This window comes from Chlorocebus sabaeus, chromosome 10 (assembly GCF_047675955.1).
Source record: "Chlorocebus sabaeus isolate Y175 chromosome 10, mChlSab1.0.hap1, whole genome shotgun sequence".
Taxonomy (NCBI): domain Eukaryota; kingdom Metazoa; phylum Chordata; class Mammalia; order Primates; family Cercopithecidae; genus Chlorocebus; species Chlorocebus sabaeus.
This window is the reverse complement of record NC_132913.1, coordinates 111,152,538-111,176,254: the sequence shown is the minus strand read 5'-3', so window position 1 is coordinate 111,176,254 and position 23,717 is coordinate 111,152,538. Positions and strand designations below refer to the sequence as shown.

Here is a 23,717-nt window from a genome sequence, read left to right as displayed (position 1 = left end):
TTCATGAGAAATAAATGAAAAGAACAACCTTATGGAATATTATCAGTTCAAATGATCTTTCCTTCTCCTGGTAATTACAAGGCCTCAATCTCATTAAGGCCAACATATTCAATGAAGGAAGATCAGTTTCTATGGAGAGTCATTTCATTTAAACAGATGAGCGAATAATCGGTACTAACGACAAACATTTTTTAGCTATGGAAATTATACTTTTCATTTAGTAGTTTTTTTCCAATGTGCTATACTCTCTAAAGGATTCAGTGTCTCAAAGTACTCGTGAGGTTAGCAGCCATGTGGATAATCACCCTTGTTCTAGAGAGCAGGAGCCTGAGAAAAAGAAATGTTGGAAAATATCAAGGGATGACATACATGGGATGGAAAATGATAAAATATTAAGTCTGTGGCTTTATAATTAAAATTCACTGAATTCTTTCAGAGCCTTTAATAATAACATGTTCTCTCCATTTGACACGTTGCCATTACCTCGTGATGGTGTTCACCAATAATTTCATCTTGCATCTGGAGATCCTAAGAGTAGTTCTAAAAGGTAAAGGAGTTTCATTAATAATTAAATTTCATAATAAGAAACAGACTAAGATATTTCTTTCTTTCTCTCTTCGAAACAGATGAGCTTACAATGCTAAGTAAAATGTGGTCTAAAGATACAATCAGAACTACTATGCATAATTATGGCATCTATATATTTGTCAAGTTCTGAAAATGTTTCAATGAGTCTGAAAAGTTTCAGTCTCTTTAAGAAGTATTTGTTCACTGTAAAAATTCAGTTTGACTGCTAGCCAGGGTCATTTATCAGAAGTAATTTGTGAATAAAATAATATGATTTGATATAGAAACACTAGGAGACTAGGCCAGGCTTGCCTGGTGCTAAAGTGTTTATGTGAGACAGAAAGATTCTAGGGTAACCAAGGATGTAATCCACATTTTCTGTCAAGTTGAAAGTTCTTTCTGATTAGGTGAAACAAAATCTCAGTGAACTCAGAGGGCTGAGTACTACTTTAGTCATGGTTTGAATGACTTTAAGTGGAGAGGAGAGGAGAGGACAAGATTTCCTTGTTTAATTGAGAGTTGCTGTTGACAATGGAGAGTCGTTTTTCCAGCTGTCCTCTACTGCCTGGGGTTATCAGCCTTGGCTGCTCATCAGTCATCTGGGAAGCTTTTAAAAACAGATGTCTGAGTCTCACCTAGATCTATTGAATCAGAATTTCTGGCATCTGTAATTTGGAAAGCTCCAGTGGTTATTAGGAAGGGTAGCCTGACTTGAGAACGGATGTGCTAGGTCTGTGGATGAGCGTGGGCAGCGGCCTACTGGTCTCTCCCTTAACCTTCATTCCTAGGACATCTGAGTCTATGTGTTCTGAAACATTGGATTTTCTCTGTGAACAGTTAAAAATCCTTCATGTTAAGGGTCCACAGCTTTCCCACTCCCCTGTTCTCTGCTTAGCTTCTTCCTGTTTTGTTCTCTGTCTTAGAAGAGAAGGGGGAGGGTGCATTCTCTCTGGAGGGAAGGGAGAGCACTGGGGAGAGGAAAGAAGGACTGGAGGAACCTAGATGGTGGAGCAGAAGGACCTGGGTGAGACAGTTCTTTCTGGGATGCGAGTCTGGGGGCTGCAGAATGTGGGATGTGGAATGAAAGCCTTCCAAGATTAGACAGAGTGAAGTGGAGGTGGAGGTAGAGACTTGGGTACAACAGTTCATGCATTAGGTTTTGTAGACTAATCCTTGGACAATATTAAATGTTTGACAAGGAAGACAAATGGAGACTTCAGAGTCATGCTTCTTTAAATGTGGTTTCTCTCTGGAATGGGTAATGAGGAGGATGCTTTATCAGTTAGAAATGCTGAAAGCATGTGTGGGCTTCTTAACGATATCAGAGATCCAGGTTTTTCCACTCTTTTACTCCATCAGCCTTAGAGTGCTGTCCTTTTGTCTCTATCCTTGCCCTTACATGGTCAGAAGAAGGCATCACAGCCAGTTTCAAGGCAGGAAGAAGAGGAAAATGGTAGCCAGGAACATGGAGCTTGCAAACTCCTTTTATGAAGAAACAAGAGATTCTCAATCCTATTAGCAGACTACTCCTTTGAAGACTGGCCAAATTGGGTCCTGTTGCCCTTACCAGCTGTGAGGGAGCCTGCAAAAGGGAGTGTTGAGCTTTTCCAGCAGCTATAGTGGAAGGAAAGAAAGAAGGAAGGAAAGAAGGAAGGGGAGTAGGGCTAGAATTGCCTGTTGGGTAAGCTAACCAACAGTGCGTGCTATCAAGGGCTGGGCTGGGATGTCACAGCTTCACGACCTTGCCCTGGAGTGACAGAAAGTGAGCCCCATCAAAAGAAATGTGGAAACTGCTGTTTCAGAACAGTGATTTTTGGGCCAAGCATGATGGCTCATGCTTATAGTCTCAGCACTTTGGGAAGCCGAGGCAGGAGGATCACTTGAGGCCAGGAGTTTGAGATGAGCCTGGCCAACATGGCAAAAACCTCTCTCTACTAAAAATATAAAAATTAGCCCAACTTGTGGCACACACCTGTAATCCCAGCTACTTGGGAGACTGAGGCACAAGAATTGCTTGAACCTGGGAGGTAGAGGTTGCAGCGAGCTATGATCATGCCACTGCACTCCAGTCTGGGTTACAGAGAGTCTCCCCCTCCAAAAAATAAAAATAAAAACAAAAACGAAAAACCAAACAGAACAGTGATTTTTAAGTTTTCAGAATCACTTGGAATGTATGGAAAGATGTCTGGACCTCCATCCCACAGAGTTTGATTTAGTAGGTTTGGAATAACACCTAGAGGTTTACATTGATTGATTGATTGTTAGAGACAGGGTCTTGCTCTGTTGCCCAGGCTGGAGTGCAGTTGAGTGATCACAGCTCACTGCAGCCTCAAACTCCTGGGCACAAGCAATCCTCCCATCTCAGCCTTCCAAGTAGCTGAAACTATAGGCACATGCCACCATACCTGGCTAATTTTTTGTAGAGATGGGGTTCTCACTATGCTGCCTGGGCTGGTTGCAAACTCCTGGGCTCAAGTGATTCTCCCGTTTCTGCCTTTGCCTCCCAAAGGGTTGGGATTACAGGTGTGAGCCACCATGGCCAGGCATTTTACCCTTTTAATAATGCTCTTAGATGATTCTGATGCAGCAGGTCTGTGGCCCACACATTCATAAGCACTGGGAACACATTAGTTCAGTGGTTCTCAAACTTGCTGAATATTAGAATCACCAGGAGGTTTTAAAAATATCAATGGGCCCTTTTCCCAACTAATTAAATTAGAAAATCTGAGGTTGAGAGGTCATCATCATTTAAGGCCTCCCAAGGTGATTCTAATGTGCAATCAGGGATGAAAATAATTGACGGACAGATTCTATTGACTAACAAGCTTCTTGCACAAACAGAGAAGCCAGGGACAGCTGGGGTAGCAGGAAGAAGGCACCAAATTCTCCACGCTGGCTGTTGGACATCTTTGAGAAGAGTGGATGGAGAGGAGAGAGTTGAACACACTGGCAAGCTTGGATAAGGTACATAGCAACTGATGTGCAAGAAATAAATGGCGAAAGGTGAGGCATCTCAAAGTGGCTCAGTCTTTCGTATCTTTAAATACTAATTTTTTGCTGGGCGCAGTGGCTCACGCCTGTACTCCTAGCACTTTGGGAGACCAAGGAGGGTGGATCACCTGAGGTCAGGAGTTTGAGACCAGCCTGGCCAACATGGTGAAACTCTGTCTACTAAAATTACGAAAAATTAGCCAGGCGTGGTGGCTGGCGCCTGTAATCCCAGCTACTCGGGAGGCTGAGGCAGGAGAATAGCTTGAACCCGAGGGGTGGATGTTGCAGTGAGATGAGATTGCACCATTTCACTCCAACCTGGGCGAGAGAGCAAAATTCTGTCTCAAAAAAAAAAAAAAAAAAAAAAAAAAAATCCAAAACCTATCTTTTTACTTATTAAAATATTTTTTTCTTTTCATTACAAAGTAATTTCAAACTTACAGAAAAGTTGCAAGAATAGTAAAAAGAACCCATGTACCCTTTACCTAGATCGTCAATACTAAATATTTTACATCAACTTTATCACGTCTCTCATCCCCTTCTACGTATGTTTTTCATATACATATTTTTCTTCTGAACCATGAACCGTCTGAGAGTAGATGGCATATATCAGACCCCCTTTCCTCCTATGTCTTCAGCTTGTATTTAGCTGAACTCTAGTCCACCTTCCGGTTTTGCTGTCTCTATACACTCGGTACCAATGTGCTTTCTCTGGCACAGCTTCTGTCCAGGACCATGTATTGCATTTAGTCACCCTGTGTTTGTAGTTACTTCCCTTTAATAAGGAACAGTGCCTAAGCCTTTCTTTATCAAGACATTCACATTTTTTTAAAAAAGAATAAGGGCCATTTATTTTATAGAATGTCGATCACTTTACATGCATGTGATGTTTCCTCCTAATTTGCTTCATGTCATGCATTTTGGGCAGGAATGCTGTGTGAGAGCTGGTATATTATTCTCGGGTATCACAATAGGAGATGTACCATGTCTATCTACCCCTTGGGGAAACACAAAGGATACGTTTCCTTGCAAGGAACCATTCTGCCTGCTCTTAGGTCAACGTTTTCTTGCATTTTGATTACTTGGTTAAGGTGTTGTCCAGCTTCTTTCCTGTATAGATTTTTCATTGTAACATATGTTTTCTTTTGTTTTTAGTTAACACATAGTAATTGTGACTGGGGTACAGTGTGATGTTTCCATACATATACAGATGGTGTTGATAGACATGCCAATTATCCTGATTTCAATAATAGTTTTGAAGCCGGGTGAGGTGGCTCACACCTGTAATCGCAGCATTTTGGGAGGCCGAGGCGGGAGGATCATTTGAGGTTAGGAGTTCGAAACCAGCCTGGCCAACACGGTGAAACCCTGTTTCTACCAAAAATGCAAAAAAAAAAAAAAAATGAGCCAGGTGTGATGGTGTGCGCCTGTAATCCCAAGCTACTTGGGAGGCTGAGGCATGAGAATTGCTTAAATCCAGGAGGCGGAGGTTGCAGTGAACCAAGATCACGCCACTACACTCTAGCCTGGGTGACAGAGTGAGACTCTGCTTAAATGATAATAATAATAATAATTTTTAAAAATCACTTATCATTTGAAAAATTCTAGTTTTAACAGGCATTTAAATACGGCTCTCAAGGTATTATACCCTGTGCTGTTATTTGTTCATAGAGCACACATTTGTTAATACTTATGTATATGTTGTGATTAGTGCTTACTTTGCTCAGAAATACTGAAATATCCTTAAAAGTGAGAGTCTCTGGAATCCTCTGCAGTTCCCATCTCTAGAGAGAAACTTCCCAGTTGGCTGTGATGCCCCCTAGTGTAGACTGGATTATGCTGCACAACACTGGCTTCTAGGGATGTGAAGAGCCTCTCGCCTTCAGGGGCAGGTTTAGCAGATTAAAGAGGACAATGTTAAATTCTCAACCGTAAATCTAGTGTCCTTCTGCTGGCAGATCGAGAATTTAAAAATGTATGTGTAACTATCTATATAAGACACCTGCCTGGTATTTGGGAACAAGTGGCTTTCTGTGTGTGTGAGATAAATGTTGTCTGCACTGATATGCTGAAGCTTCCAAAATGTCAGCCAAAGTGTTCAGAAATGAATTAGCTCATGCCTGCTAAGTTTTAGTGTTCAGGAAGGCATTCGTTTATGCCTGCCACTGGCCCCACTCTGTGGGGATGCACATTGCTAGGGCATGAACACACTTTGGGATGTTGCAGGTTGCAGCTTATTGGCAAGAAAACAAAGCATGAAAAAGTGACTATGCAGGAAGAAATTAAAAGAGGTGATTACAATTCTATTCCACAAACACAGTGAAGGCGCCAACTGTGTGCGAGGTAACGATCCTTGAGGAGAATGTGAAGACGAATAAGAAATACATCCCACTTTCAGCAGAAAAACACACATGGTGAATAATAAGGGAAAATTGAAGAGTTTTAGATATCATAAGGCATTTGAAAGTCATTCTATGTAAATGACTTGCAAATTCAGAGGAGAAAAATTCATATTTCATCATGGAATTTGGAGATAATTTATTCATTTTTGAGATGGCGTCTTACTCTGTCATCTAGGCTGGAGTGTAGTGGCATGATCTCAGCTCACTGCAACCTCCGCCTCCCGGGTTCAAGTATTTCTCATGCCTCAGCCTCCCAAATAGCTGGGATTACAGGCGCATGCCACCACACCTGGTTAATTTTTGTATTTTTAGTAGAGATAGGGTTTCACCACATTGGTCAGGCTGGTCTTGAACCCCTGACCTCAAGTGATCTGCCCACCTTGACCTCCCAAAGTGCTGGGATTACAGGCATGAGCCACTGCACCCGGCCAGGAATTTGGAGGTCATTTTAAATAAAGTAGTAGTCTTGGATGTGAGAACTGAAGCATGAAGTTGTGCACTGAATTGTGTCTCAGTTCCCAACTCATATGCTGAAGCCATGACCCTCAGTACCTCAAAATGTGAACCTATTTGGAAACAGGGTGGTGGCCGATATAATTGGTCAAGAAGTCGTATTGTAGTGGAGTGGGCTCCTAATCCAATAGCACTGGTATTTTATGAAAAAGGAAAATTTGGGCCAGGTGCGGTGGGTCACGCCTGTAATCCCAGCACTTTGGGAGGCCGAGGTGGGTAGATCACTTGAGGTCAGGAGTTCGAGACTGGCCTGACCAACATGGTGAAACTCCATCTCTATTAAAAGTACAAAAATAAAAAAAAAATTCACTGGGCGTGGTGGCAGGTACCTGTAATCCCAGTTACTCAGGAGGCTGGGACAGGAGAATCGCTTGAACCTGGGAGGCGGAGGTTGCAGTGAACCGAGATCGCACCACTGCACTCTACCCTGGGTGACAAGAGTGAAAATCTATCTCAAAAAAAAAAGAAAAAGAAAAGAAAACGAGAAAGGAAATTTTGGAGACACAAACACAGGGAGAATTTCATGTGAACATGAAGGCAGGAATCAGGGATACATCTACAAGCCGATGAATGCCAAAGGTCACCAGCAAACCACCAGAAGCTGGGTGGGAGGTATGGAACAGGTCCTTCCCTCAAGCCCCAAGAAGGAATGAATCCTGCTGACATCTTGATCTCAGACGTCCAGCCTCCAGAACTGTGGGACAATGCGTTTCTGTTGTTTATGCCATCCGGTGCGTGGCACTTTGTTACAGCAGCCACAGGGAATCAATACACATGGGTATTGTTTGGACAGACAACAATTAGCAGAAAAGGTATACTCGATAGAGAGAACAGCATGAACAAAGACATGGGGATAAAGGTGTAACAGGTATGAGGTAGCATGACAGAGGGTTAACATATGTTCAAAGGGGGAAGGTGAAGAATGGCCAGAAAAGTAGGTTTGGGGAAGATTGTGAAGAGCCTTCGATTTTTTGTTAAAAGTTATGGATCTTTTTTCTTTGGGTATTGAGGAACTGTTGAAAAGTAGGTTTGGGGAAGATTGTGAAGAGCCTTCGATTTTTTGTTAAAAGTTATGGATCTTTTTTCTTTGGGTATTGAGGAACTGTTGAAGGATTCCAGTAGGGGTGGGGTGGGATATTTAGACTCATCTAAGTCACTTTTTTGTTTTTGTTTTTGTTTTTTTTGAGATGGAGTCGCTCTGCCACCTAGTCTGGAGTGCAGTGGTGCAATCTTGGCTCACTGCAACCTCCGCCTCCCAGGTTCAAGCAATTCTTCTATATCATCCTCTTGAGTAGCTGGGATTACAGAGGTCCGCCACCACACCCAGCTTATTATTACTATTATTATTATCATTATTATTTTGTATTTTTAGTAGAGACAAGGTTTCATCATGTTGGCCAGTCTGGTCTCAAACTCCTGACCTCAAGTGATCCACCCGCCTTGGCCTCCCAAAGTGCTGGGATTACAGGTGTGAGCCACCATGCCCAGTCATATCTAAGTTACTTTTATCTACACAAAATACTTTTGGAGGAAAATATCTGAGAAAATGCTCACATAACCCAGTGAGGAAACTGACAAATTCACTTTGGCCTGTAAGTGAGGGAGCCTTCTTTCTGTCCAATCCTGTGTGATTACATGGAAAACTGTTGTCTTACATCTCACCTTTAGCAAATGTCACTGTGCTGCTTTGTAGGTGTTTTCTAGCAGATCCACTGTCCCTTGATTGTACCATAAATTAATCACTCAAACGTTTCAGACTCCGGCAGAATGTTGGCCATCACAAGAGTTTAAAAGGAGAGTAATCATTTGAAGGATTGAAAGAAACATTTTTGCCTGTGGTACGTCGCATCGTTCTTCAATTCTCCTGATCCATAAAACCAGGGTAATTATATACTAGGACATAGATGTATTAGTCAGTCATATTTAGTCTAAATACTGACTATGTATTAGTCTCCAGAGAAACAGAGCAAATATATATACTCATATGCATAGATGAAGAGATTTCGTATGAGGAATTGGCTCATGTGATTATAGAGGCGGAGAAGTCCCACAGTCTGCCAGCTGGAGACCCAGGAAAGCCAGTGGTAGAAATTCCAGCCTAAACCCAAAGGTCCAAGAACCCAGGGGGCCAATGGTGGGAATCTGGTCTAAGGGCATGAGAAGACCAATATTCTAGCTCAGGCAGGCCAGTGGGACAAAAAAGAGGCACATTCCTTTTTCCTCTGCCTTTGTGTTCTAGTTAGGCCCTCAACAGGTTGGACGATGCCCCGCTATGTTGGAGAGGGCCAGTTACTTTACCGAGTCCACCGATTCGAATGCTCATCTCATCTGGAACACCTTCCCAGACACACCCAGAAACACTGTTTAATCTGGGCACCCCCGGGCCCAGTCAAGTTGACACATCAAGTTAACCATCACACTATCTCATATGTTTGTTGTGAAGAGTAAATGAGATGATCTATGTTAGGTGCTTAGAGCATGCTCAATAAATGTCAGGTATTATTATCACTGGTAAAACAAGTGGAGCTGGGATCCAAATCCCTGTTTCGTATGCTCCAAATTTTGTGTTTTTTCTACCCGTCCAAACTGCCTCTGTAAGTGGTGCTGATCCGTAACGATTATGGACTTTTTGCTTCTCTCATTATCGTTGCTTTTCTCTCCTGACAGATGTTCAGCAGCAGCTTTCCATGCAAACCCCTCATTTGTGACAGACATTGACAACACTCAAGGGATCCTCCAGGCCTCAGAGAGGAGCAGTTGAGAGCTTTAGTGCGGTAAACAAGGAGGAGGCGGGCTGACGGGGTGGGCAGCTGGTATCTCACACAGTCGCAACAGTGATGGGTCTGAGCTGAGCAGACTGCTCTCTAGAGAGACTAGAATCCCTGGGAGGTGGCAAATGCTTGCATGCAGTCAGGGGACCGCACATCGCTGCAGACAGCCTATCTGTGCAAGTGCATGAGAGAAGCTTTCTCTTATGGTGTCTCAAGAAGATCTCACCCTCAACACAAATTATGACTGGAAACTAATAGCAACAGAACAACTGGTTAAATATGAAACTTAACACCTGACAAGAGGTGTATTCCTGCCAGAGGCTCTTTGTGTTGGCCTCTGAAAGTGACATTTGTAAGTAGGAGGATCTGTGCTTGGCATCCTTGCAGATACATGATTGCTTAAAGAGTTTCATATCCACTGTGACCAAAGTTCATAGAGAAAGCTGTACCTGGCAGTTCCATTATTTAAAAACAAAACACTCTACCATCAATTGAAATCTTTATCAGTCAGGAAAAGCTAGGTTATACAGCAATAGCAAGCATTCCCATATTAGTGGCTCTTACAACATTGTTTTTTCATTTGTTTGTTTTTTGTTTGTTTTTTGAGACAGCGTTTTGCTCTTTTGCCCAGGTTGGAGTGAAGTGGTGTGATCTTGGCTCACTACAACCTCTGCTCCTGAGCCGCTGCCGCCAGGTTCAAGCGATTCTCCTGCCTCAGTCTCCTGACTAGCTGCGATTATAGGCGCCCGCCACCATGTCCGGCTAATTGTTTTGTATTTTTAGTAGAGATGGGGTTTTGCCATGTTGGCCAGGCTGTTCTCAAACTCCTGGCCTCAGGTGATCCACCCACCTCGGCTTCCCAAAGTGCCAGGATTACAAGCATGAACCACAGCGCCTGACCACATGGTTTTGTTTATCACTTTCAGTTGACATAAATCCAGCAAAGTTATAGCTCCTCTCATTCTTAGTAATATCTACTTTTTATTGAACATCTAGAGTGTGGTAATCATAAGACAATTTTTTTACACATACTCTCTCTTTTAACCTAACTCTGGCAAGTAGGTATTAATCTCTTTGTTGCAGATGTTAAAATTGAGACTCCAGTTCAGTGAGTAGGTGGCAGACTGGGTTCTAGCACCAGATTTTCCTGATGCTCACCTGTTATTTCACTACCACGTTACGCTGTTCTCTTAAACGCTGAGATTTTTACTTTTAAATATATATATTTACTAATATTGTCTCTTTAATATTCCTAGGAGAAAAGGAGGTACAAATATCATTATTCCACCATAGAGACTTGCAAACCAAGGTGTAAGAGATTATATCTTTATCTTGGCTGACCCAGGATAAAAAAGGGAAAATCTTGATCAGTGCTTTTACATCAGAATCACCTTGTAGAAATGCAGATTCCAAGGCTCCCCCAAGTGGGACTGGGACATTCTCATTCTGCTGTTAAAAGAAGGGCACTTTGGGACTCGGTGACCTGTGCCTTCAACTCCTATCTCAGGACTGTTGCCACTAGCCCATGCTGTTAGCTGAAAACCCCTTGGGGAGGGCAAGGTGGAAACTCGGTAACATTGCTGATGCTTTTGCCCAGAGAGAATGCCTGAACTTGAAGGTTGAATGTGAAAGCATCATGGAATTGCTGATTAAACTCCAATTGCAGCATCAGCTATGTGGGAATAAACTGTCAACATCTACAGCATATTCAAATTTACATTTCTGAGAAGGCAATTAGCCTAATTAGTTTAGTAATGAATAATATTAACCTTTAAAATATCATAGAGCCCACAATGCCAGTTTACTTCTGTTTCCTAACTTAATATGTCATTTGATATTGAGAAGAAAGTGGCGTCTTTAGAGAATAACTCAAAACAACAGCTCAGTTAGGTGAGATAGGGGACTGAAAAAATGTTGAATTAGTTATTCGAGATTTTTCCTGCACCACTGGGACACGTCTTAGGTCTAAAACAATATTGATCTAATTCCTGAAGATAGCGGCTCATTTAAAAAAATTATCTATGTACTAAAAATTATCTATGTCCAGGGACTTCTTTGTACGGTGATCCCATGGTATCTGCCAGGGATTAGTTCTAGGACCTCCACAGATACTAAAATCACAGATGCTCAAGCCCTTTATATAATATAGCCATAGTTATTTGCATATAACCTATTCACTTCTTCTGTGTATTTTAAATCATTTCTAGATTACTTATAATACCTAATACAATGGAAATACTATATATATAAAAGAAAAATCCTATGGGTTATTTAAATCATTTTTATTTCAAATATGGCTGTTTCAGAACCGTGGCAAGACTGCTTTAAAGCAAAGGTTATATATTTTGATTTTTTTCTGCAATATCATTTGATGGTGTGGATTCATTTACCAAAAGATCATTGGATTGTGTCATTTTCACTTCCTAAGTCAGTTTTCAAATCGGCTTTTAAAAGCTGGGAACTTTTAAAACATGCAGATTCTTTGGCCCACCCTGGAAATGTGCATTTTAATCTACTCCCTGGTCCTGTTTTTTGGTTTTTGTTTTTTTGAGATGGAGTCCCGCTCTGTCGTCTAGGCTAGAGTGCAGTGGTGCGATCTAAGCTCACTGAAACCTCCACTTCTCTGGTTCCAGTGATTTGCCTCAGCCCCCTGAGTAGCTGGGATTACAGGCATGTGCCACCACGCCCTGCTAATTTTTGTATTTTTAGTAGAGATGCAGCTTCACCATGTTGACCAGGCAGGTCTCGAACTGCTGACCTCACGTGATCCACCTGCCTCGGCCTCCCAAAGTGCTGGGATTACAGGTGTGAACCACCGCACCTGGCCCCTGGTTTATTTTTATGCAAGCAATTTAGTGCCCCCTCACAGCCCACCACTTTCCTCTGAGTTAATGACTCCCAAACAGTTGCCAATAACACCCTTTTAGGTCATGCAATGTTTAGCTGGAAGCTTTGTGTTAGCCGGATTCTGTCCAGCCTTAAACCTACTCTTCATCACGACAAAGTTTACAGCTTTCAATTAGTTAATTTATTTGGTATCCCCAAAACTCTAATTTTACTTTTCGAGTAGCAGTGATCCATTGTGATCTAATAGGTACAACTCAGTCACTTTTCTGGGTTTAAAAGAGCGAATATATTTCTGTGTACAGCAGACCAAAGAAATTAATGAAGGAAAATGGGAAATGAAACTTTCATCCAGAAGATAGAAACCTTACTTGGTGTCTACAATGAGTGGACTGGGACTTGAGACAAGAGGACATAACCTGCCCAGAAATTTAGCTTTGCCCTTTTCATCTCAGACTTGTTAGCAAAATTACTGGTTTCTGCCTTTTTAATATTTTCCCATATTAGAGAGATGAGACATACAAAATCCCGTGTGTGGGAAATCAGAAGCAGTGCATACTCACAACTTCCCTAGCCCTTTGAGGGCCATCAGAGGAGGTGATTTTACTACTGATTTAATATTTCAGAAGCACAGTAAGTCCCTTCCTCTAAGATGTGGCCAGATGTATGTGTTTTAATATTCTTTAAAAGTTTGCAACAGAGAAATAATTAAATGATTGTTAGAATGCCTAACAACAGGTTATACTGCTAGAACCTAGAAATTCTACATGTAATATAGATAGTATGATATATAATGAGATATAAAATGTTAACATAAAATACAACACAATTTTTATATAATATGATGCGGTCCTGGTCCCAGATTAGAAAATCTGTTAGAGTTCACAGATTCATTTGAAATCCAGTTACTTGGAACTTGGAAACAACACCTTATTTTAATATTATATTTATTATTGTATTATAATGTATATACTTTATATTATGAGAATACTGTCCTATGATATTGTATTTTGTTATATAATAATATTTAACTTGTCATAACATATTATTATATCATTGTCTCCTGATATTACAAAAGATAGTTAACTCCATGGTTAGCCCATATAGCTATCAGTTTTTCATTTACGTTTCTGAAATAGTTTATATTTGGCAACAGCATTTCCTGTCATTTTTCATTGCTTCTACCTGGTAGCACAGTTAAGCTACAAGCTAAATATGCTTTGATGTTATCACTGAGATACATAGCTAATAGTTCTTATGTGATTGTAATGAAAAATATCCTGTAGTGACAAGAGAATGTAGTTGCTTGAGAAAAATTTCTTTCTCTCGAGGGGAATGGGCTGATGTTTAGCTCTTTGGACTAAGGGATTCCCCATGTGGCATGGTCCTGCCATGTGTATGTGTAGATAATGAAAAGTTCTGTATTTATAAACAATGGAGAATCTTTCTTAATATTAATAATGATAATACTTATAAAAACAAGAATAACGGCCACTAAGTGCTTATTATACACAGGCACTGTATTAAGACCTTAAAATACTTTGTCTCACTAATGACAACATTATGAGGTGGCTACTGAGAGAATTAGGCATTGGGGAGGTTAGTGACTTGTCCAGAGTCATTGAGCAAAGGGTCTTAATACAACCTGACTCTATCAAAAGCCTAAGTTCTTCTCCAAAGGGCTCTAAGATCTGCTTACAGTTCTGTTAAAAATATAAAATATTCAAATTGTCTATTCTGTGCAAAAATGGTAAGTGAAATAAGAATTTAGGAAAAAAAACATTCCAAATCTTTCTGTTGTTGTTCTTTATTCAGGACAGAGTCTTGCTCTGTTTCCCAGGCAGGAGAGCAGTGGCACAATCATAGCTCATTATAGCCTTGACTTCCCAGGCTCAAGTGATCCTCCTACCTTAGCCTCCCATGTAACTGGGACTATAGATGTGTGCCACCATGCCACTTTTTTTTAAATTTTTTTATTTTTTTATTTTTATTTTTAGTAGAGACAAGGCCTTGCTATGCTTCCGTGGCTGGTCCTGAACTCCTGGGTTCAAGCGATCCTCTTACGTTGGCTTCCAAGAGTGCTGGAATTACAGACGTGAGCCACCGTGACTGGCCTCACCCCAAATCTTATTCAAAGACAACTGCTATTAATATTTTTATGTATATCCTTTAAGACTTTTCTCCACATACATGTAAATATATAACATATAACTATAAATACTAATATAAATGTTAGAATATAAATATAATTGTAAGAATATAATGAATATATAATTTATAATAATATATTTATAAATACACAATTATACTATAATACATATCTAATATCAATAAAAATATACATTACAAAACTAATATCAGATTGTATATAATTTTGTACTTACGTTTCTTGGCTAACAATATACTATGACCACATCTCTATATCAATAAATATTGGTAAATACATCTTTATTCTAACTAGATGCTAAGAATGTCACTGTATAGGTAAAACTATATATCCCTATTTCAATTATTTAACATGTAGGATTTTTCTAGTATTTTTCTATCATAAAATTACTTTGACAAATATTTTACCTTTGCTAATACACCCAAGCATGAAATTATAGAATTGGAAGTATAAGATCAAAATGTATGAGTGTTTTTAAGGATTGTAATATGTATGGCTAAATCGGCCTTCAGACAACTATATCAGTGTAAACTCTCAATAGCATTGCAAGAGAATACATCCAGCCCCATGTACCAGCCTACAGGGTCACTAGTATTTGTAATCTTGGTCAGTCTGGTAAGCAAAAACCATGTCACTTTAATTTGTCCTTTTATTATAAGATGAGCATTTTAATGTATTTATGTCATTTATATTTCCTCTTTTATGAACTTTTATGTTCATATCTTCAGCCCATTTTCATTTCAGATGTTACCTTTTTCTCTTTGATATGGTCCGGCTGTGTCCCCACCCAAATCTCACCTTCAACTGTAATAATCCCCACGTGTCAATCGTGGGGCCAGGTGGAGACGGAGATAATTGAATCGTGGGGGCAGTTTCCCCCATACTGTTCTTGTGGTAGTGAATAACTCTCACAAGCGTTCATGGTTTTATAAATGGGAGTTTCCGCGTACAAGGTCTCTTGCCTGCTGCCATGTAAGCCGTGACTTTGCTCCTCCTTTGCCTTCCACCACGATTACGAGGCCTCCCCAGCCATGTGGAACTGTGAGCCCATTAAACCTCTTTCCTTCATAAATTACCTAGGCTCGGGTGTGTTTTTATTCACAGAATGAGAACTAATACTTTCTTATTGGCTTATAAATGTGCTTTATATATTGAAGACATTAACACTACATTAAGGTTAATTACACAATTTGTTCCTCTACCATTTAAAAAAATATTTTACTTTTAAAATGATGACTTTTGCCTACCTGAAGTTATGTTTTTCCAGGGACAAACTCCAGTACATTTTTTACAACAGCTTTATTGGGTTATAATTTACATTCCATTTCAGTGGTTTTTGGTATATTCACAGAGTTGTGCAGCCATTACTACTATCTAATTGTAGAACCTTTTCATCACACCAAATGGAACTCCTCTCCTTAGCAGCCACTCGGTTTCTCCTCCATGTACCCTCTGGAAGTGTTAATCTACTTTCTGTCTTTATGGACTTGCCTATTCTGGACATTTTATATAAAAGGAATCCTACAATATGTGGCCTTTTGTGACTGTCATCTTTCACTTAGCATAATGTTTACAAGTTTCACCCATGTTGCAACATGTATAAGTACTTTAGTCTTTTTTATTGCCAAATAATATTCTACAGTATAGATGTACATTTTGTTTATGCATTCATCAGTAAATGGATGTGTGGGTTTTTTCTACCTTATGGCTATTGTGTATAATGCTGTTATGAAGGTTTTCTTGTCTTTTTTTTTTTTTTTTTTTTTTTTGAGACGAAGTCTTGCTCTGTTGCCTAGGTTGGAGTACCAGTGGCACAATCTTGGCTCACTGCAGCCTCCAACTCCCAGGTTCAAGCAATTCTCCTGCCTCAGCCTCCCAAGTAGCTGGGATTACAGGCACACACCACCAGGCCCAGCTAATTTTTTGTACTTTTAGTAGAGATGGGGTTTCCCCATGTTGGCCAGGCTGGTCTCGAACTCCTGACCTCAGATGATTCACCTGCCTCAGCCTCCCAAAGTGCTGGGATTACAGGCGTGATCCACCACGCCTGGCCTGCTATGAATGTTTTAACAAAGGTTTTTGTTTGAACATACGATTTCAGTTCTCTTGGGTATATATTTAGGAGTAGAATTGCTGGGTCATGTGGTAACTTTAACATTTTGAGACTGTTCAAACTGTTTTCCAAAGTGGCTGCTCTGTTTTACAATTTCACCAGCATTGATAAGGGTTCCAATTTCTCTACATTTTTGCCAACACCTGTTATTAGTTGGCTTTTTAATTTTAGCTATGCTAGTGGGTATGAATTGGTATTTTATTGTGGTTTTTATTTGCATTTCCCTGATGACTAATAAGGCTGAACATCTTTTTTGGGAGTGCATTTTGACCATCGGTACACCTTATTTGGATTGATGACTATTCAAGCCCTATGCCCATTTTTAAGTGGGTTATTTGTCTTTTGTTGTCAAGTTGTAAAAGTTCTTTATATATTCTGGACACCAGACTCTTATCAAACTTATAATTTGCAAATGTTTTCTTCCATTGTTTAGTTGTCTTTTTCACTTTCTTCATGGTACCTTTTGAAGCACAAAGCTTGTAATTTTGATAAAGGCCAGTTTTTCTTTTTTCCACATGTGCTTTTGGCTTTTGGTGTCACATCTAAGAGACCATTGTAAAACTCAAGTTCACAAAGATTCACTGTGATTTTCTCCTCCCCCGCTTTTTTTTTTTTTTGAGATAGGGTCTTGCCCTACTGCTCAGGTTGGAATGCAAGGATACAAACACAGCTCACTACAGCCTAGAACTCCTGGGCTCAAGTGATCCTCTCACCTCAGCCTCCCAAGTAGCTGGGATCATGGTACCCGCCACCACGCCCAGAGCTAATTTTTGTATTTTTTGTAGAGACAGAATCTTGCCATGTTGCCCAGGCTGGTCTCGGATTCCTGGGCTCAAGTTATCCTCCTGCCTTGGCCTCCCAAGGTGCTGAGATTAAAGATATGAGCCACAATGCTCAGTCTATTTTCTCTTTTTTTGAGGTAACTTCAGTACTTTTATAAAATGTTTTCTCTTTGTCATCACATGGAGAAAATTTCTCCTCATCCCAAAATTGTATAAATTTTCTCATATACATACACACACACACACACACACACACACATATATATATATATATATTTTTTTTTTTGAGAGAGTCTCACTCTGTCACCCAGGCTGGGGTGCAGTGGCATAATCTCGGCTCACTGCAACCTCTGACTTCCCGGTTCAAGTGATTCTCCTGCCTCAGCCTCCCGAGTAGCTGGGACTACAGGTGCCCGCCACCACGCTCAGCTAATTTTTGTATTTTTAGTAGAGACAAGATTTCACCATGTTGGCCAGGATGGTCTCAATCTCCTGACCTCGTCAATCTGCCCCCTCCTTGGCCTCCCCAAGTGCTGGGATTACAGGCGTGAGCCGCTGTGCCCAGCCTATATATCTTTCTAGTAATTTTTGGTTGTGTTTTTTATAGTAACATTTTAATCCCTCTGGGATTTATTTGGGTACGAGAAGTGGAGTAGAAAACTCTTTCCCCATTTTATACTTCAGAGCACTTTCACATAAGTTAAGTCATTTCATACTTGTAATGTAGATGATATATAATTTTTTGCATTTTATACATATGAACACAATAATTCAGAGATTTCAAATGATTTGCCTGTGGTAACACATTTAGATACTGTAAGAATCACACCTGGAATCCAGATCTTTGTTCATCTCTCTGGAGTGTCTATGCCCCATCACCTTTCTCTTCAATGGCATTAGTTATGGACAGCTCTCTTCTTCGTGGTACTTACATTACTCACTGTAAGGGAATTTGGTCATCTGGTTTGTTAAATCATTACTAAATGCAGCGTATTACATTATTGTGGAGAATTTCAACTTTTTGATGTTCCTAGTTTGTCACTAACAGTGTGGCCTCAGGCAGGTTATTTCATCTCTAGTAGCTATGACAATAATAGCCAACATATGTTGACACTGTCCATGTGCCAGGGGCCATGTTCAGCTTTTCACATGGGTTATCTCATTTAATCTTTACACACAAAAAACCCTATGACGAGATGCTATCGTGGAAAGGCATAGCATATAAGCCAGCCAGCCATCTGAAAACTTGGGTTTCTGACCAATCTTTATACTTTAAAACTTAATGAAAACCCAAAGAGATTTTTGTTTGTTTTGTTTTGGTTTTTAGATGGAGTCTCACTCTGTCACCCAGGCTGGAGTGCAGTGGTGCAATCTGGGCTCACTGCAACCTCTGCCTCCCAGGTTCAAGCAATTCTCCTGCCTCAGCTTCCTGAGTAGCTGGGATTACAGGTGCACACCAACATGCCCAGATAATTTTTATATTTTTAGTAGGGATGGGGTTTTACTATGTTGGCTAGGATGGTCTCGAACTCCTTACCTTAGGTGATCCACCCACTTCAGTCTCCCAAAGTGTTGGGATTATGGGTGTGAACCACCATGCCTGGCCTCATTTAATCTTTACACACAAAAAACCCTATGACTAGGTGCTATCATGGAAAGACATAGCATATAAGCCTAGCAGCCATTAGAAAACTTTTGGGTTTCTGACCAGTCTTTACACTTTAAAACTTATTGAAAACCCAAAGAGTTTTTCTTTATGGTTTATACCTATTGCTACCATATTGAAAATGAAAATTAAGAACACTTTATCTATGTGTTGTTTCCTTTAGAAGAACAATAATGAACCCATTATTTGTCAACATAAAAACATTTTTAAAGTGAAAAATAGCTGTATTTTCCCAGAGTAGTTTTTTTTTTTTTTCAGTTTTGCTACGTCTCTTTAATAATTGGCTTAACAGATAACTGCAGGATTCTCATGTTTTCTTCTACATTTATGGCAATATCTTACATCATATTACCTCTGGAAAATTCCAAATATAGTGCTCGTGAGAGAGACAGTAAGAAAGCCAAATAGTCTCTTAGTATTGTTATTAAAGTAGTTTGACCTTCCAGAATCTCTAAAAGGTTCTTGGGTTTCTCTAAAGAACTGTGAAGTATAGTACAGTGGAGAAGAGGACTGAGGTTGACACGAGCAGGATGCTTCGGTTTGCTTTTCTGTTTGTTTGTTTTTTGAGACAGAGTCTTGCTCTGTTACCCAGGCTGGAGTATAGTGGCAGAATCTTGGCTCACTGCAACCTCCGCCTCCCGAGTTCAAGTGATTTTCCTGCCTCAACCTCCGAAGTACCTGGGATTACAGGCGCCTGTCACCACACCTGGCTAATTTTTTTTTTTTTTTTTTTTTTTTTTTTTTTTTTGTACTTTTAGTAGAGATGGGGTTTCACCATGTTGGCCAGGCTGGTCTCGAGCTTGTGACCTCAGGTGATCTGCCTGCCTCGGCTTCCCGAAGTGCTGGGATTACAGGCCTGAGCCACCATGCCCTGCCAAGATGCTTGGGTTTGAATTCCATCTTCACCATTTGCTTGCAGTGTGATCTTGAGCAAATTATTCTGTACTTTTTACCATACATTCCTTTATCTGTAAAGTGGGGGTTATAGTAGTGAGGATTAAATCATTAAAATGTCCAAAGCATTTTAACTGATTGATATCAGGGCCTTGAAAAGTGTAAACATTTTTATCTGCAATAACCATTATTATTATTATTATTATTATTATTATTAAAGAACCCCTTCCTACATTGAGGAATTGAGGTTTAGTGAATGAATTCCTAGGCTGAGATTTGGGTCCTATTTCTGTCAGTTTTTAACTATAAAAATTGGATAAATTTCTTAACCTTGGCAGCCTTAGCATCCTCATTTGGGACATGAGAAGAACAAAAGTAATTGCCAGAAGAGTTGTAATAGTGTTAAATGAGACAAGTCACATGAAATATTTAGCACAATGACTGCCATTTAATAGAAACTCACAATGTGTGTGTGGTTACTATGGATGTAATTATTACTGCTATTAAAGATGGCATTTATAAATGTGTATCTATGTGCTTGTCCACATACACTCAATGTTATAGACTGAAGGTTTGTGCTCCCTCCAAAATTCATAGTTGACATGTAATCTCTGTATGTGAAAGTGGGCCTTTGGGAGGTAATTAGGTCATCAGTGTAGAGCCCTCGTGAATGGGATTAGTGCCCTTATAAAAAGGACCCCGGAGAGATCTCTCCCTCTCTTTCTGCCACATGAAGATGCAATAAGAAGTTGGCCCTCTGCAAACTGGAAGAGGGTCACAGCAGAACCCACCATGCTGGCCCCCCATTTAGGATGTCCAGCCTCCAAAACTGTGATAAATACATTTCTGTTGTTGAAAAGCCACTCAGTACTTTGTTAGGGCAGTCCAAACTGACAAAGACACTCAGAATATCATGTATCGGCCTATGGTGACAAAGAGATAAACCATGGCATGACCAAACCAGTCAGGATGGTCCATTTAATTGGCCTACCAGGTTGTCAGTAGCTGTAATGCTGTGAAGTCAATAGAGAACCTTTCCTTTTATTAATATTCAGAGGATCCTATGGATACTTACCAAGGATCAATCTCTGGGCCGGGCATGGTGGCTCACACCTCTAATCCCAGCACTTTGGGAGGCCGAGGCAGTTGGATCACCTGAGGTCAGGAGTTCAAGACCAGCCTGGCCAACATGGTAAAACCCTGTCTCTATTAATAATACAAAACATTTACCTGGGCATGGTGGCACATGCCTTTAATCCCAGCTACTCGGGAGGGTGAGGCAGAAGAATTGCTTGAACCTGGGGGATGGAGGTTGCTGTGAGCTGAGATGATGCCATTGCACTCCAGTCTGGAAGACAAGAGTGAAACTCCGTCTCAAAAAAAAGAAAAAAAAAACTCAATCTCTTAACCATCACAATTGTTTAAGTCCCGGTAGATCTCCACAGAAAGCTCTTCTTCTTCCACTTCTTATTAGGAAGCTCTGAACTATTGACTACTGACAATTAAATCTGAAACATCCAACTCTAACATGGCCGAATGGTTGATTGGTCTTTTGAAGTGATAATTTTTGGATTAATTAGAAATTAAAGCAGCCCATCATTTCATTAAAGCTAAACTTCCTCCTCTACTAATTAAGATGTGCTGTGTAATCATCTCAGTTGATTGAGTTTGATTTGTTTGTTTTGTCATAGAGTTACCTCAGGGAAGTTTTCTTCCATGCACATTTGTATTTATTTATTTATTTATTTTTTGAGATAGGCTCTCGCTTTGTCACACAAGCTGGAGTGTCGTGGCGCCATCACCACTCATGCAGCCTTGACCTCCTGGGTGCAGGTGAGTCTCCCACCTCAGCCTCTGAGTAGTGGGTACTATAGGTGAGCACCACCATGCCTGGCTATTTTTGTATTTTTTTGTAGAGACAGTTTTGCTATGTTGTCCAGAGTGATCTCAAACTCCTAAGCTCAAATAATCCACTCACCTCAGCCTCCCAAAGTGCTAAGATTACAAGCATGAACCACTGTGCCTGTTCTAGTGTCAGTTATTATTTATACATTTTAACCTTTATGTAATAGCTTTTTAACAAGGAAATAAACCATAATACCTTTGTTTTATGGATAAAAAATTCTTAAATTATTAAGAATTGTATGGGTGGTTCCTTGATTTAAGAAAAACATCAGGTTAACAGAGAAACCCTTCCATAAAAATCTAAAGGTTTTGAGCAAAATAAAAATAAGTAACTTAAAAAAAAAACCCACATGGCTGTATTAGGATTGTCCAGAGACACAAACCAATAAGGTATAGTATGTGTATGTGTCTGTGTGTGTGTATAAAAATACATACCTATATGTGTGTGTGTGTATGTATGTGTATATATGTGTGTGTGTAATGTACACATACACACACACACGAATACTTTTTTTGAAAAAGATATTGGCTCAGGAGATTGTGGAAGCTGGCAAGTCCAAAATTGTCAAGGTGTGCTGGCAGTCTGACGACCCAGGGCAGAGCCAATGTTAGTTCACAGGCAGAATTCCCTCTGCTATAGGGATGGTGCACCTTTTTCTATTAAGGTCTTCAGCTGATTGCATGAGGCGCACTCACATACAGAGGTTAATCTGCTTTACTCAACTGATTGAAATGTTCATCTTATCTAAAAAATACCTTCTCAGCAACATCTAGACTAGTATTTGACCAAATATCTGGGTACCATAGTCTAGCCAAATTGGCACATAACTTTAACCATCACAATGGCTAATTTCATAAGAAAAAAAAAAAAAGAAAATGTACATGCACTAGAATTGTAGAAAAGGCTGATAACAACATCCCAGGAGCCACCTACTGGGCATTACTGGACCTGGTTATGGCACAGGCTGTGCAGTGACAGAGAAATAATGTCTTTAGTGGATATGGGTTGAGTGTTGAAACGGGCTCTTGCAGAAAGTAATTTTAGGGAAAGAGAAATTTGAAAAACAAAAGCCATCTATCGACTCAGGAGGGCAACAAGAAAGTTTCTCTCAGCCCCAGGTCAGGGTGGAAAAAAATAAGTCTCCCTCAAGAAATAAAAGCCATGAAGTAATAAGTTGAAAGTCTGAATTTTAGCTGTCCTTGTGTTGAGGAAATCCCAGGATAAAAATTAACATAAAAATTAGACACATAGCAGAAATTCTACTGCAGCAAGTGGTAGAAAGAAAATTAAAACTTCTCCAGAGATACGTTTCAATAACCCTGACACTGTAGAGAAAGACTTCTGTCACCTGAAATGAGACCACAATAAAATATTAGAAACTATGCAACAACAGTTTATTTTTTAAACAGGAGACAAAAATGGAAAAATTCTCCCTTCCAGGAACCAGAAAGACTACGAAATGACAGGCACCATAAAGTATCTATAAAATGAGGTAGAGAAAAAAATTATAAAATACATGGGGAAATACAAAGCAATATACTATAAAAATAGGTTAGAAAACAAAGACAAATTATGAGGAAAAAAATACAGATGTTAAAATAAAAAATTCAACAGGCAGATTAAAAGGCAGAACAGGCATGGCTGAAAGGAGTGTTAATGAATTGGAATCAGAACTGAGAAAACTACCAATTAAAAAATAATAATCATGGCCAGGCAGGTGGCTCACATCTATAATCCCCGCACTTTGAGAGGTCAGAGCCAGAGAATTGCTTGAGCCCAAGAGTTCAAGACCAGCCTGGGCAACATAGGGAGATGCCATCTCAACCAAAAAAAACCACAGAAAATTAGCCAGGTGTGGTGGCGCATGCCTGTTGTTCCAGCTACTCTGGGGGCCAAGACAGGAAGATCACTTGAGCCCAGGAGATGGAGGCTGCAATGAGCTAAGATCACACCCTTGCACTCCAGCCTGGGTGACAGAGACCCCATCTCAAAAAAAACAAAACAAAACAAAAAATTGTATTCATATCAATTGCCTGTATAATTTGTACCAGTCATTATAACTGTTCGTATTTGTGAACCCATATAATCCTCACAAAAACTA

The 23,717-nt window shown here is 40.0% G+C and overlaps 1 long non-coding RNA gene across 4 annotated transcripts in view; it reads right to left on the bottom strand.

Annotated features, from left to right (window-relative positions):
* LOC119625286 (uncharacterized) overlaps nucleotides 1-23,717 on the bottom strand; it is a 108,130-nt gene that overhangs the window by 18,760 nt on the left and 65,653 nt on the right. For all 4 annotated transcript variants that reach the window (XR_012094324.1, XR_012094325.1, XR_005241417.2 and 1 more), the window contains exon 3: nucleotides 484-540. This is a non-coding gene — a long non-coding RNA (uncharacterized lncRNA). The remainder of the gene's footprint in view (nucleotides 1-483; nucleotides 541-23,717) is intronic.